The sequence below is a fragment of the Wyeomyia smithii genome, chromosome 2 (assembly GCF_029784165.1).
Source record: "Wyeomyia smithii strain HCP4-BCI-WySm-NY-G18 chromosome 2, ASM2978416v1, whole genome shotgun sequence".
In the NCBI taxonomy this organism is placed as follows: Eukaryota; Metazoa; Arthropoda; class Insecta; order Diptera; family Culicidae; genus Wyeomyia; species Wyeomyia smithii.
The window spans coordinates 205,093,138-205,106,207 of NC_073695.1; the positions used below are offsets into that span (position 1 = coordinate 205,093,138).

The following is a 13,070-nucleotide window of genomic DNA, read 5'->3' on the forward strand; positions in this document are numbered from 1 at the left end:
TATTGCGCTAGACAGTAGGCCTGGCCGTTGACAAGAAAAATGTATGGAAATTTTTTTTTTTTTTAAATGGTGGATATCATTTTCCAGCATCCTTTCAAGTACTGGCTGTGTTAATGTAGACCAGACTGGACTAGAAAAAGCTGTAGTTATATGTTGTGCAAAATCCAACGAGTGATGTTGAACAAAAGGTGCGGCATTGACGGTTATAACAATGAAGTTGATTGAAACAAATATGCTAAAAGTTTACTGATGGGTTATAATTTATTGTCTGAAAGTTTGAAAAGAATCGGTCAACACGGTAATTTTCTACAGCATTATTTTTTCTGGTATGCGATTTGATGTGGAACACCCATTACTCTCGCGGCAAAAAAGGAAGGGTTTTCTTCATCGAATCGTGACTGGTGATGAGAAACGGACACAGCAGCCCAGAGAAAAGAAAGTCACGGGGAATGCTCGGTCATGTTTCTACATCGTTAGTTCAGTCGAATGAACACGCTGCGACGGTTATGCTGTGTTTTTGATGAGAGCAGGTCGGTGTTATTAATTACGAGCTGTTGAAACCGAACGAATCCATTTTTGAGGAATGGTATCGATTTTGACAATTGCGATTAAGCTGCGTGGAAAACGGCCACCATACGAGCAGAGGTATGAGAAAGCGATACTACTGCATGACATCGCGCGGTCACATATTGACAAAGTCGTTAAAATTGCCAAAGAAACGTTCAAATGGGAAGTCTTACCTTACCTGCCATATTCCCCAAATGATGAAATGAGTAAGGTAAATAGAGCTAGGTTGAAGAAAATAACAGGGAGCTGAAATCGAAACACCAAAAAAAATGCAATTCTGAAAAATATGTGTCCTAACAGCCAACAATCAGTAACTCAAAACAGAAATTGATCTGCGCTCTGAGAAACAAAAAAAAATCTGAACCTCTACGAATGTTTTGGAATATTTTTATTGCGTTAACAGTCAGAAACGCTGGCTTGACGATGGATTAAGAAAGATAGAAGAATAATTGCGGCATATCTATAATTCCTAATTTAACCCTCCACATTATAGCCCTATTCCGTGGATTTTGCCACAAATGCCGTACACAACCGTACGGGTCTGCAATAAGACGCCTGCTGCCCAACAACTTCATCGCACTATGATCCAAAAAGGCACAAAGTGAAACTTAATACCTTAGCACCTTTTGCCTTCATTTCGGCTTAATGGTTTCTTTGGAAAAATTGTTTGTATCAATGACTCACACAATTTTGGAGTATCAAAAACTATTTGAAGCTTTCGATGATAAAAACAATAAAAATTATTTTTTCTGTTAATTTGGTTGTAGTTGATTTGGCTTTATTCACTGTGGAACATGTAAAACTTTAAAACTTTACTGAATAAACAATTTTTCTACCTTCATTGCGTACAGAGTTGCAGAATATTTTGTATGGTCATTTAAAATTTAATATTTTAGTTGCATTTCACAAGAAAACGTTGCCCCAGAACACGTTTTTGCCAAGGACCACACGTCTCCAGGACTTTTCCTAATAAAGGTCTAGCATATTTCAGTTTTTTTCTTTCGATAATTTTAAAAACGTATATGTATACTAAAATGGGGTAAAGAGAGACGTGATGTCAACACTTTTCTTAAATCCTAGCCCAAGTACTACAAACTGTTTTAGATTCCTTTTGACCAAATCAACCCATACGGCGAGCATATGTTACAGTTGGTTTTTTGAAGATTCTCATCAATTATTTATTTTGCTTTCGTTCTTCAAGCTCAAATACTCCAGAAATAAATGACAAGTATAAAATGACATATTTTTGTCAAGTAGTGAGAGTTTCAAAAGCATTTTATGTTTCGAAAAAGTGTTGACATCACGCCTCCATTTATTCCTCTTTTACCCGATATGTAGTTCAAGTTGTCAAAAAAAGATAAAATACACTATAACTTTGTAAGGAAAACTCCTGGAGATGTGTGGTCCTCGGACAAAAAGTATGCCGCAAAGGTTTTTTAGAACAACGTTTTCTTGTAAAATGCAACTACCAAAAATTAAATACGAAAAACTTGATTTTATATAAAATACAGTATAACTCTGTACTCAATGAAGATGAGAATATTATTTATTCAGTAAAGTTGCACAAAACAAAAGTCATTTTCCCCAGCAAAATTCTTCGAAAATAACAGCCAATCATTTTCAATTTTCACTTCCAATGATCGCAGCACTCTTTCAGATACACTAGATTTTTGTCCTAGTAACGTGCTGTTATACTCAGATGAAATAGATCGCGCGCATCGTTCACGGTTACGGAATAAAATTGGACGACAAATCCAACCAAATGATCTTCACTTCAAAGCGAAAAAGAAAAACAAACAGTCCACACAAGCAAAATAAACCTCACCGAAACACTTTTTCACTGACACTGACCGATGCCTTGATAATCTTCGTTAACTAATAAACTGATTTTGTTGTCTTGCTTCCATCGCATGAAATATAATGAGGTGTTTTGACAGTTCACTTCCATGCAAAAAGCGGGAGGGGAGAACTCTAAAAGGATTGTAAAAAAATAACGTTTATGGATGCTTTTTTTCACCTTCACTCAAGAGTGTCAACAAATATCAACCCTGCTCTCAACACAAAAAAGTCAGTGTCATTATTTTTATCATAGAACGCCTCCCGATCAAACGATTATAACAAACGGGTATCACAAATCTATCTGAAGTCGATAGAAATAACAGAGTCTGCAATATTCTTGATATGCCAAAATGACAAAAAGGACAGAATTATATCAAATTCTGTTATCATACACTTGAATGTTCAAAAGTGGGTTTTTCTAAAGCATATTTATAACAGAATTTGTTATTCAATTGACAAAATATTGTACATTCTAACTAATTCTGATCTTTTTCTGCTAAAAACCTCACAAAACTTGTTATAATTTGATATTTTAACTATTAACGAGACCAAGTTTAGAACACAAGTTGATGCAAAAAGTGCGTAACAATATATCAAGATTTGTTATAATCCTGATATTTTTGACTGATCGGCAGTGATGGCATGAACTCGTGCAAAGTTGAACTGAGTAACACTTTTCCAGATTTGAATCCAACTTGAATCTGCTTCTTCTCGATAGTTTGAGTTTTTTTGCACCGCGCACTCTGATCGATTGAGTTTAAATGCGTGCAATGCATGCAGTGCACGATGTATCCAACGATGCAGGCGATGATGTGACGCGATGAGTTTTGTTTTTAGATCGAATTTATGCTTTCAAAGGACAATGCAACAAACTGTTGCAGCAGACGCGGCGCGAATTTCATCGCAATTCGATTTTTATGCAATTTTTGTTATGCAGGATTCAAACCCAAATCTAACTCAAGTGTAATGCACTGTTAGTAGGGTTTACGTGCAAACCGAAAATAAATGTGCAAGCAAGTTTAAAAACTCACTTGGATACGAGTGCAAAGTCACACTGCCTACTCTGCTGATCGGGGTTCAATAACTTTTGATACTTTGACATTATGTGGGTCATTCGTCCGTACAATTGGTAGCAAAGACACCATTAAGCTTGCTCTTTTTGCTCTTTCAGACATCAGTTCTTCGTACAAATATGTTGGAGATAGTGCTGCCAATATGATTGCAGTTTTAAAGGAGAATACTTCTCTCAGGAAGTTCGGCTACATAGGGATGTGAAATGAAAATCTAAAACCGAAAAAAGTGAAAAATATGTTCAATTTCAAATGCTAATAAATCGGTTAGTATTCGATGGATTTCCTTCGTTCTTGCAGCAATAGATTGGAAAATCTTCCAAGATTCTTCCCAAAAGAAGATAATTGTAATTTTATTATTCACACTATTGTACTATTGAAAATAGTCAAGCCTTATCAAAACGAAAAATTCGACTTCTGGTTGGTCGATTGCTTCCCAAGCACGGTCGACAGAATCATATACCTTGCAATTTAAAACATGCTATTTGGCCTATTTACCTATTTGAGCCTGTTTCAGCCGAAGCCGCTCATAATAGTTCTAGACAGCGACAACAGCAGTCGCACTACCAGTGCATTGGATACCAGCGATGGCGGAAAGCGGCCACAGCTGTGGCGTAGCAATGGATAGCGCACTAGTTGCAGCGGGTTCTAGCAACGATAGTGGCTGGGTCAGCTGGTGCAGGGACAGTGGATACCAATGGCAGCGTATAGCGGCCTCAACTGTGGCATGGCTATGGATAGCGAACTATTTGCAGCGGATCTCAGCATCGATAGTGACTCATGCAGTGAGGTACTTTAGGGGCCATCCACATACCACGTGGACAGCTTGGGGGGGGGGGGGGGGGTTGGCTCATGTCCACGGTCCATACAATTTTTTTTAGAATTCATATGGGCAGTTGTCCACGGAGAGGGAGGGGGGTCAAAATCGTTGAAAATCTGTCCACGTGGTATGTGGCTGGCCCCTTAGTGAAATGCAGTCTCTGTGCGATAGTGGGCACTTGTAAATGCATTCAATGAAAAGTTGACTCATTTTGACAACACGTGAGCCGTCTAGTTTTGAGTGTTAAATCAGCCTTTCACTGTTTATTTTATCACAAGGATAATTTTATTTACACTGTCAGTGATAACGCAAAGATGTGATCGGCATCCGATACTAAAACGAACAACAAATTGTCCTTTTCCGGATGAAATGAAAACTTGATTGAAGAGTTAATATTTTCTAATGATCTCCGTGTCTCAGAACGTACTGTCATGAGCACGACATCCGAAAAAATTTCATCTCAAAATTTAAAAATTGTCAAGCCCCAACCATGACAGGCAACTTACTACATTATTGAAAATGGTCAATCCTTGTTGAAGCGCAAAATTCGATTGATCTCATTAGTCAACGTTTATTTACTAGAAAAAATGACTGACAGCAAGCAGCCGGGTTATCTTTCTTGTAAAAGTATTCTACTTCAACCTTGCGGTCGTGGCTTTGCACACAACCCTCCTGTTATTTCTACCGTGAATCAGTGAGAAGACGTTAACTAGCAAATTTGACACAATCTGAATGCGGTTTAATAAGCCAATTATAATTTAACATGTTTGTGGAACATTCAGGGAACAACGTTCAGTGGTTGTAAAATAATATGCATGATGAATAACAACCAAAGGGGGAAAAGTGCGTGAAAAATTTGGTTCAACCAGGAATTCACAGAATTCTGCTTACCAAGACACAAAAAATCATAGATTATTAAATTTTATGGGAGTTCCTTAGGAAACTAAAGTCGGTTCAACTGTTTGATTTCGCCGACGATATCGACATTATGGCTCGGACCCTAGTAAAGAAGGCAGATACGTAGTATCTGGGCTCACTGGTAACTGCCGACAACAATACCAGCAGAGAAATTTAACGGCGCATTATGGCAGGAAACCGTGCGTACTTCGGTCCCCGGATGACGCTCCGATCGAGTAGAATTCGTTTCCTCACCAAGTAAGCCATCTACAAGACGCTGATTAGACCGGTAGTCCTCTACGGGCATGAGACATGAACTATGCTTGTGGAGGACAAACGCGCCCTTGCAGCCTTCGAGCGGGAAGTGTTGCGTTCTTCGGTGGGCTGCAGATGGAAAACGGAGTGTGGAGAAGGCAAATGAATCACGAACTGCAGGAGCTGCTTGGGGAGCCATCTATCGTCCACATCGCTAAGATAGGCAGGTTGCGGTGGGCTGGGCATGTTGTGAGGATGTCGGGCGACAGCCCGATAAACATGGTCCTTGAAACCAATCCGTCAGGGATGAGACGGAGAGGTGCACAGCGGGAAAGGTGGAAGACGACCTGGGGACCCTACGCAGACTGCAGAGCTGGCGAACTGCAGCCATGTTTGGTGAGGTAAGTCCTTAGCAAACTAACCGAGATGTATGGAAGAAGAAACATTGAACCAACAGGTATACTTTCAAACCATCATTTGTAGAGCATCAAGTATGAATAAAGATAAAGGAATTTAAAAATAAAGGTAGAGCCCAAAAAATGCATAAAAATATCTAGACGCTGGAATCAAAATACAAAAAAAGTAGGAGGTTGTATCCAAGACACGAGCGTATAACTGATGTAGAACTACGCACACTATTAACAAATGCATTGTTGTAAGTGTTTCATTAATGATTCATAAAGTCTCCAAACGCTTGCTTTGTGCTGCCTCAACAAAAGGGGGAGTAAAGACACTAAAAACACGAGCTGTAAAAGTTGTTTCACATTCAGTAAAATGCTAGTATCCAGCACAGATTGCTCGCTTGAGTTATTAAAAAATGATTAACCTTCACATATTTGTTGATTTACCTTAAGAATGGCATTATGCTGCTCAAAATTGGATTTGCTGATGGCAACCTTCATGCTGCCTCAGTAGTGGGGCAATAACGGTAGTCTGGCGACACACGCTGAGAAGTGAGAAGAACCGCTCTGCTCCTGAGACATGGTGACCAACCACAGGGAAAGTGATTTGTTTAATTTAAGGTCAACCAAAGGCGCAACTCGCTGCAATCCGCTGTTACTGCTGAGTGCTAATATCTGCTACTACTGCTGTCAACGTTGTGGACGGTCCAGCCAGCTTGCCTTCCGACTAATGAGCAGCTGGGAAACGACGAAATTCTGTTCATGTTGATTGATTGAATCGACTTCAATTTATTCCTGTAAAGTCGAATTAATCACCTTTGTTAAGGCGTTCTAACAAAACAGGACAGTTTGTTGTTTAAAATCGGTTATGTTGATTGCAGCTTTTGTGTTGCCCCAATAGTGGGTGGCAAGGTAAGGTAAATAAATAAAGTAAATTTTTTGATCGCGACAGAATTTGATTGCTAGAACCCAGCACAGAATGCTTGTGTTATTGCCAAAAATTATTAACCTTCAATTACTCGCTAAGATTTTAACAGATGAACCCAGGGTAGTCAGAAAATCCGCCCCCAGCTGAATGAATATATACTTTAGTTTGTTTACATGATATGAACTGAATTGGTTAACTTGTTTTGTTTTTGACGTTGGACTAACGTCTATATCGAAGTTGAGCGCCTGAATTTGAAAATCTAGTAATTCAACCAGCGAAAAGAGGTCAGGTTTTAAGCGTTTACATATCAGTCTTTTCTTTTCAGAATATCGAGGTTTTGGCATCTACCGATCAGAAATTTTTTTACGGTTAGATTTATGTAACAAAAACAGCCTATTGTTTGAAATACAATATTGAAAAATTGGTGAATAACATCGGCTCTCTAAACCATACCAAGCAACCCGATCAGGCAAAAATATCAGGATTATAACAAATTTTGATATTTTGTTACGTACTTTTTATATCAAATTGTGTTCTAAATTGGGTCTAGTAATAGTTAAAATATTAAAATTTGTATTAAAATACTTACTGATTATTACAAATAATAGCAAGTTTTGTAAGGTTTCTGGCAGAAAAAGGTCAGAATTAGTTAGAATGTATAATATTTTGTCAATTGAATAATAAATTTTATTATAAATATGCTTTAAAAACACACTTTTAAACATTCAAGTCTATGATAACAGAATTTGATTTAATTCTGTACTTTTTATCATTCTGGCATATCAAGAATATTACAGGCTTTGTTATTTCTATCAAGTTCAGATATATTTGTGTTACCCGTTTGTTATAATCGTGTTATCGGGAACCAATCACTACTTCTCATCCCAAGCACAGCCGACACTAACGGATACATCCGATCTTACTTTGTAAACAATTTGTTGTTGTTGTTTTACTCGAGGTTGCATTCCCTCCCTGATGCTTTTTTGCTTTTCTTGTTATTTCCTATTCTTCTACGCTCCACCCTCTTTCCAAATAACCGAAGAAACCTTGATATAAAAGGTACCATTCGAATATTTCACCCCATCATTTTTATTAAAAAACTACCGGTATCACACGCACGCCATCGAATTTGATTTCTCATTCGTGCATTGACCGGCAAAGCGGACGGTTCTCTCTGGAGCAACAGAAAGCGGGTGGTGGAAAATATTAGTCGCTCATAAAAGCGCACATCACTGAATTAAATTTCTTTTTTGTTCGTATGTACAGATTGCTATAACACGAGAATGAGTAGCTATACGGGTGTTTGTCGAAGATTTAATAATTTCTCGTTTGTTCATTAACACTTCATTATGAATATTAAAACGCCTAAACGAACACGGTTGTGAATTCGACTTTACAGCAGTGATTTAAACTTTTTCATACAGTCTTAATTCATCGAAGAAAAATTACTGCCGATTTGCTAGAAGTATCTTTTAGATCAAAGGTTCTTTTAGGTACTATAAATTATCGGTAATTTATTGATAAAATTATTGGTGGGCATGCATATTTTTTACGAATGCTTACGAAGGGGTAGAGGAGGATTCGAAAAAATCTTACGTAAGATCAAAAAAAAAGAAAAAAAAAACAATTTTAAAACTATCCTAATTTAGTCCAAAATAAGATTCAGTCTCGCTAAGATTTAAATAGGTGAACCCAGAGTAGGCAACAAATCCATCCCCAGTTGAATAAATATGTACTTAGGTTTACAGGTGTTTACATGGTATGAACTGAATTGAATAACATGTTTTGTTTGTTTATTCTCTACAAATTTATTAAACATAAAAAAAGTTTTAAACTACACATGTTTTTACCTTATTCCAATTTCTCCCCAGAAAAAAAATCTTACATAAGATGGAGAGAGGAGAAAAATATTGATTATTACGATGCCTTATTATGGGGGGAAGGGGGATCGAAAACTCCTAAAAAAAATCCTTACGAATTTTGTGGATGCCGCCAAAAAAGTTTGCTGTGACACTCGTACACATCTGTGTGGTTCAGCAGAAAAACGCCACCTTGCAAATTTTGTATGATACATACGAATGTTTACATACCAGTTATCATATCACTCAATTACAACTCGATCAAGACATTTGATATTCGAAATCCGATTAATGGTAGCAAGATTATATGTATTTAAAAGTATGAAGTAAATCGTTCAATAACGTAAAGTATTAAAGCATCAAAACAATAAAATAAAAATTCATACTGTCGTTACCAGAAAAAATGCCTGCATGGGAATGTATAAAAGAGCATGGCAATTCAAAGAACGTAACAGAACGTTGCAAGCCAAAGGACAAAGTCGGTGCAGAGGAACCGATAAATAGCCAAGTGGAGTTAACTAAAATTACCTAAATTCGAGAAACCTTGCAATTTCAGTAAGAAGGTTGAATATAAATAACTAGACTGTTTTTGCATACTCGATTTCACGACTTGAAACAAATATTATTAGTACAAAGTAGCAACAAAAACTACATCAAAACAAAACGAACAGTTTTTAAAACTAGTAGAGCAACAACAAACAGAAAAATGAGTTCACTAATGGCAGTCGAAAATTTGAGAAATTGAACAGAACAATGAGCACTGAGAACAAAAATAGATTAAGTAATATCATAACAATCAAATAGAACTGAACTTGGTAACTGTCAAGCAATATTGAATAAATTTAGTAAAAAATATCGTTATGAACGAAAAATGGTTATCAAACCGTAAAAACTGCAATAAGGTGAACGAAGCTTTAGTTACAACATTTCACAGCAGACAAATGAACGTCTGCCCCAGTGAATACTTGGTAGATGAATTTCTACAGTTTGCGGTGATGTTATTGAAAACGCGCCTTAACCAATTATTAATATGTTCTAAGTATCAGGCCAATCGAGGAAATAATATTTTCCAAATGTTCATATCTGTTGGTTTGGAAAAGATGAGGAAATAACATCCTAATTAAAAAAATGTGCCTTTTGGCTGTCTCCGAACGCTGGAAAATAATGAAATGCGAGCAGAATTTACAAATGATCAGTGGAGCACAGACTTATAAAAAGTAAGTGAAATTTGAAAGCACCTTTCAAAAAATTTTCAAGTATTTATAACCTTGAATTGAAATTGAAAGTAAATCGAATAATAATTAAGCAAATTTCCTATGTGATTTTCGACCAGAAAAACTATTTCCAAGCGGCCAATAAGTGTTAGAAAATACAATTTAACATCCAAGCATTATAAACTGAATGGCTGAAAAAGGTTGTCGGAAGTGGTTCGCACAAAAACAGTCGCACAAAAACAGGTTTGACTGTATATCTCAAGTGTGACATGTGCCGTTTTTATTTTCATATTGTTGATGTATCGCGTATTTGAGTCAGAGACACAGTAACCAGCAGACTAGGGACACCACTTTTGTTTACTCTACGATGAAAGCAAAACTTGAACCAAGAACAACTCTAGCAGAAATGCCGGCTGAACAAACTTCACACACATTACTGGTGGCAAATTCCAACCCAGTTATCATCAGTATCAAACCATTCGAATACTTAAAAACACAAATGTTGACACACACGACATCAAACATTGCACACAACACAACGCATTACGCAATCCTGCTTCGCTAGTCAAACCGGGCTCAATTCGACCGCGGAAACATCTTTCCGCGCCAGCATCTGTTTCCGAATCATGAGATGCTAAACTACCGGTGAAAGAAAAAACCCAAGCTCGTAATCCTTCGCTTCACTAAAAAATGCGCACATACAACATCAACAAGCCCAAGCACGGCTCGAAATTAACAGCCTTCAGTTCATTATCGTACACTTCATAACGGGAGCCTGGTCCCTGTGTGCGCCCAAACAACGGAAAGAAAAAGCACAACTTTTCCGTTCCCCGGTAGTTGAACAGGAACAAGAACCTCCTGTTCCTTGCCGGCGCTTTCCCACCTTCCGGTGAACCGACTGTTTTCTACGCGGAACGGATCAGATGACAAGTTTCTCCCTCCCGCCCCATGAAGCCCAAAAGTAGGACAGGGGTTTTTCGGCTCGAACTCGAGTAAAATTAAATTCAGTTTGCCAAAATCACACGCACCAAGCCGAGGAGAACCCGGAATCGTAGCAAAAAGTCCTTGGTACTTACGTTTGATTTATGATAATTAATCCTCCTCCGTGAACTTCGGCACCTCCCGCGAAATCTCCTCTCCCAAGAACAACACTACGAGAAATTCAGCAAGAATCCTTTGGGTTCAACTACTGGCACAAGGACACACGGTTGTACGCTGATTCCGTTTTAAGGGTTCCGTTCCAGCCAAAGTGGGTGAAAAACTGGGCGACAAGTGTTATTTTTGGGTATTACGTTTGTATCTGGCACCGGATTAGGTTTCGTGGATTGGCTTCTTCAGCCTTCACTGTCGACTCTTCTAGGGAGTTCCGTACTGGTCAGAATGTGGTTTCGGATGGTTGTTTCCTGTAGCGATTCTGCTTCGTTTAGCACTAATTATATATCCTATTAGCGTGAATAGACTACCAACGACGCCCGTGTGTGGTTCGTTGTCGTTTAATAGGTTTATTATTAGCTGTGATCACTCAGTTGTGTCGAATTGATATATCATATACACATAGCCAGGAATCCCCCCAAATCTTATCTCGATGTTGAACTGGTTAAAAATAAAAAGGAACACACATTAAATAGATTTTTATTTACATCACCACTTTCTTCAAACGCCAATCATTGCCAATTTTCGATGAACAACTAATTTGACGGGTTTCTTATCACCCGCTCCTGCTCCAGAGACGCTGACCTTGACCAATTTTCGAACTCTGCGAGAATTTAAACAAACTTGCTTACACTTCAAATCAATGACTCATCACTTCGCGGTCTAGCCGATTTACAATATTTAACAACACGTGAGCTTCGTTATCACCTCGATTCGCACCAACACCACAGTTGTGACTCACTACTAAAAATCTTATCACTCTGCAAAGGGGCGTACAGATTGCGCACACAAATCACAAATTCCCCAACTGCACTGCTTCGTTTGTTTCTCTAAATCATCGAACACAACCGGCCGGCTCATGCGGGCCCTTAACCTCTGGCCAAATAGCTATTGATCGTCTGAACGCGTAATAAACACGCAAAAGAAAAAAACACGCCGCTTTCGATTCCGCGGATTCAAAACTTCGCAACTTGCACTGCTGACTGCCGAACGACCGATCGACCGACACGCGATATAAGCTCCTCTGTACCACGCTGAACGGAGGACGAATCTCTACTGAAGAGCGCTGCCGTCATTCCAGCACGCCTGCTAGCAGTGCGGCCAACGGGCAAACCAAAACACACAGACACAACCGTATGCGTCTGGCGAGAAGACAAACGGACAGGTTTTTCACGGTGATGAACGGTGAGATAAGGTCACATCGCGATAAGCGAACGCTTAAACGCAAACCAGCGGTGAAGTCCACAGCCGACGGTGAGCGGCGAAAATGTGCATCGAAGTGCATCGGTGAGAAATATTTCCCACAAAGGCGGCGTTGCGAAGAGAATCACAACAAGTAAAAGAGCTCAAAGCGAAGAGCGAGAGAATCAAAACAGGTGTTGGACTTCTCATCGCGCTTCGATGCTGCCTAAAACTTGTGCAAACCAGTGCTTCGAGAAAACCACTCGCCCAATTTGTGTTCGAGAGAGTTCAGGCGAATTCGCTCGCGAGAGCTGTTGCGTGAAGCGGGAGCTAGTTTCAGACTCACCCAAGTGAGATTTTTCTTTTCTCACACGGAACAAAACAAAAACAAACTGAAACTTAACGAAGCGAGATTTGTGAATAAATTTTCTCTCATAATTCCTTCAATACACTCTCTGCTTTGCTGCTCTCCTCCTTTTTCCGTCGATTTCAAATGTAGTTTCGTTGAAATGTTTCGACTGGGACGCATTTGAAGCACATTTGGGTAGTTTGTTTCTGGTTTTGCGTTCCTTGCTTCAGCAAGATGTGTAGCTTACATTCGGTCGAATAAATAATCGTTCAGCGTAACGTTAGAACACATAATGATACATTATTCATAAAAAGAACAAATCTTAAATTTATTTATATCCTAACCCAAGCTAAGACAACAGAAATACAACTGGCACGCTCAAGTTATAACCCGTAAAAAACCGACGCACCTTTCCGGTAAGAGCTGGACTGGTTTCAAATTTCGCGACGTTGTGGGATCAACACTTCTACATAATACTGATTATCATTTTTACCTGTCCAAGCGAAGCGTATAGTTAGTAGAATTTATCTCGTATGT

At 38.7% G+C, this 13,070-nt stretch overlaps 1 protein-coding gene across 5 annotated transcripts in view; it reads right to left on the bottom strand.

The window, feature by feature from the left end:
• LOC129720664 (insulin-like growth factor-binding protein complex acid labile subunit) overlaps positions 1-12,044 on the bottom strand; it is a 615,650-nt gene extending 603,606 nt beyond the window's left edge. For 4 of the 5 annotated variants that reach the window (XM_055672187.1, XM_055672186.1, XM_055672183.1 and 1 more), the window contains exon 1: positions 10,927-12,044. The gene's annotated coding sequence lies outside the window, so the exon portion shown is untranslated. The remainder of the gene's footprint in view (positions 1-10,926) is intronic. The other variant, XM_055672185.1, reaches the window with a different exon arrangement.
• Between the last annotated feature and the right edge of the window lie 1,026 nt (positions 12,045-13,070).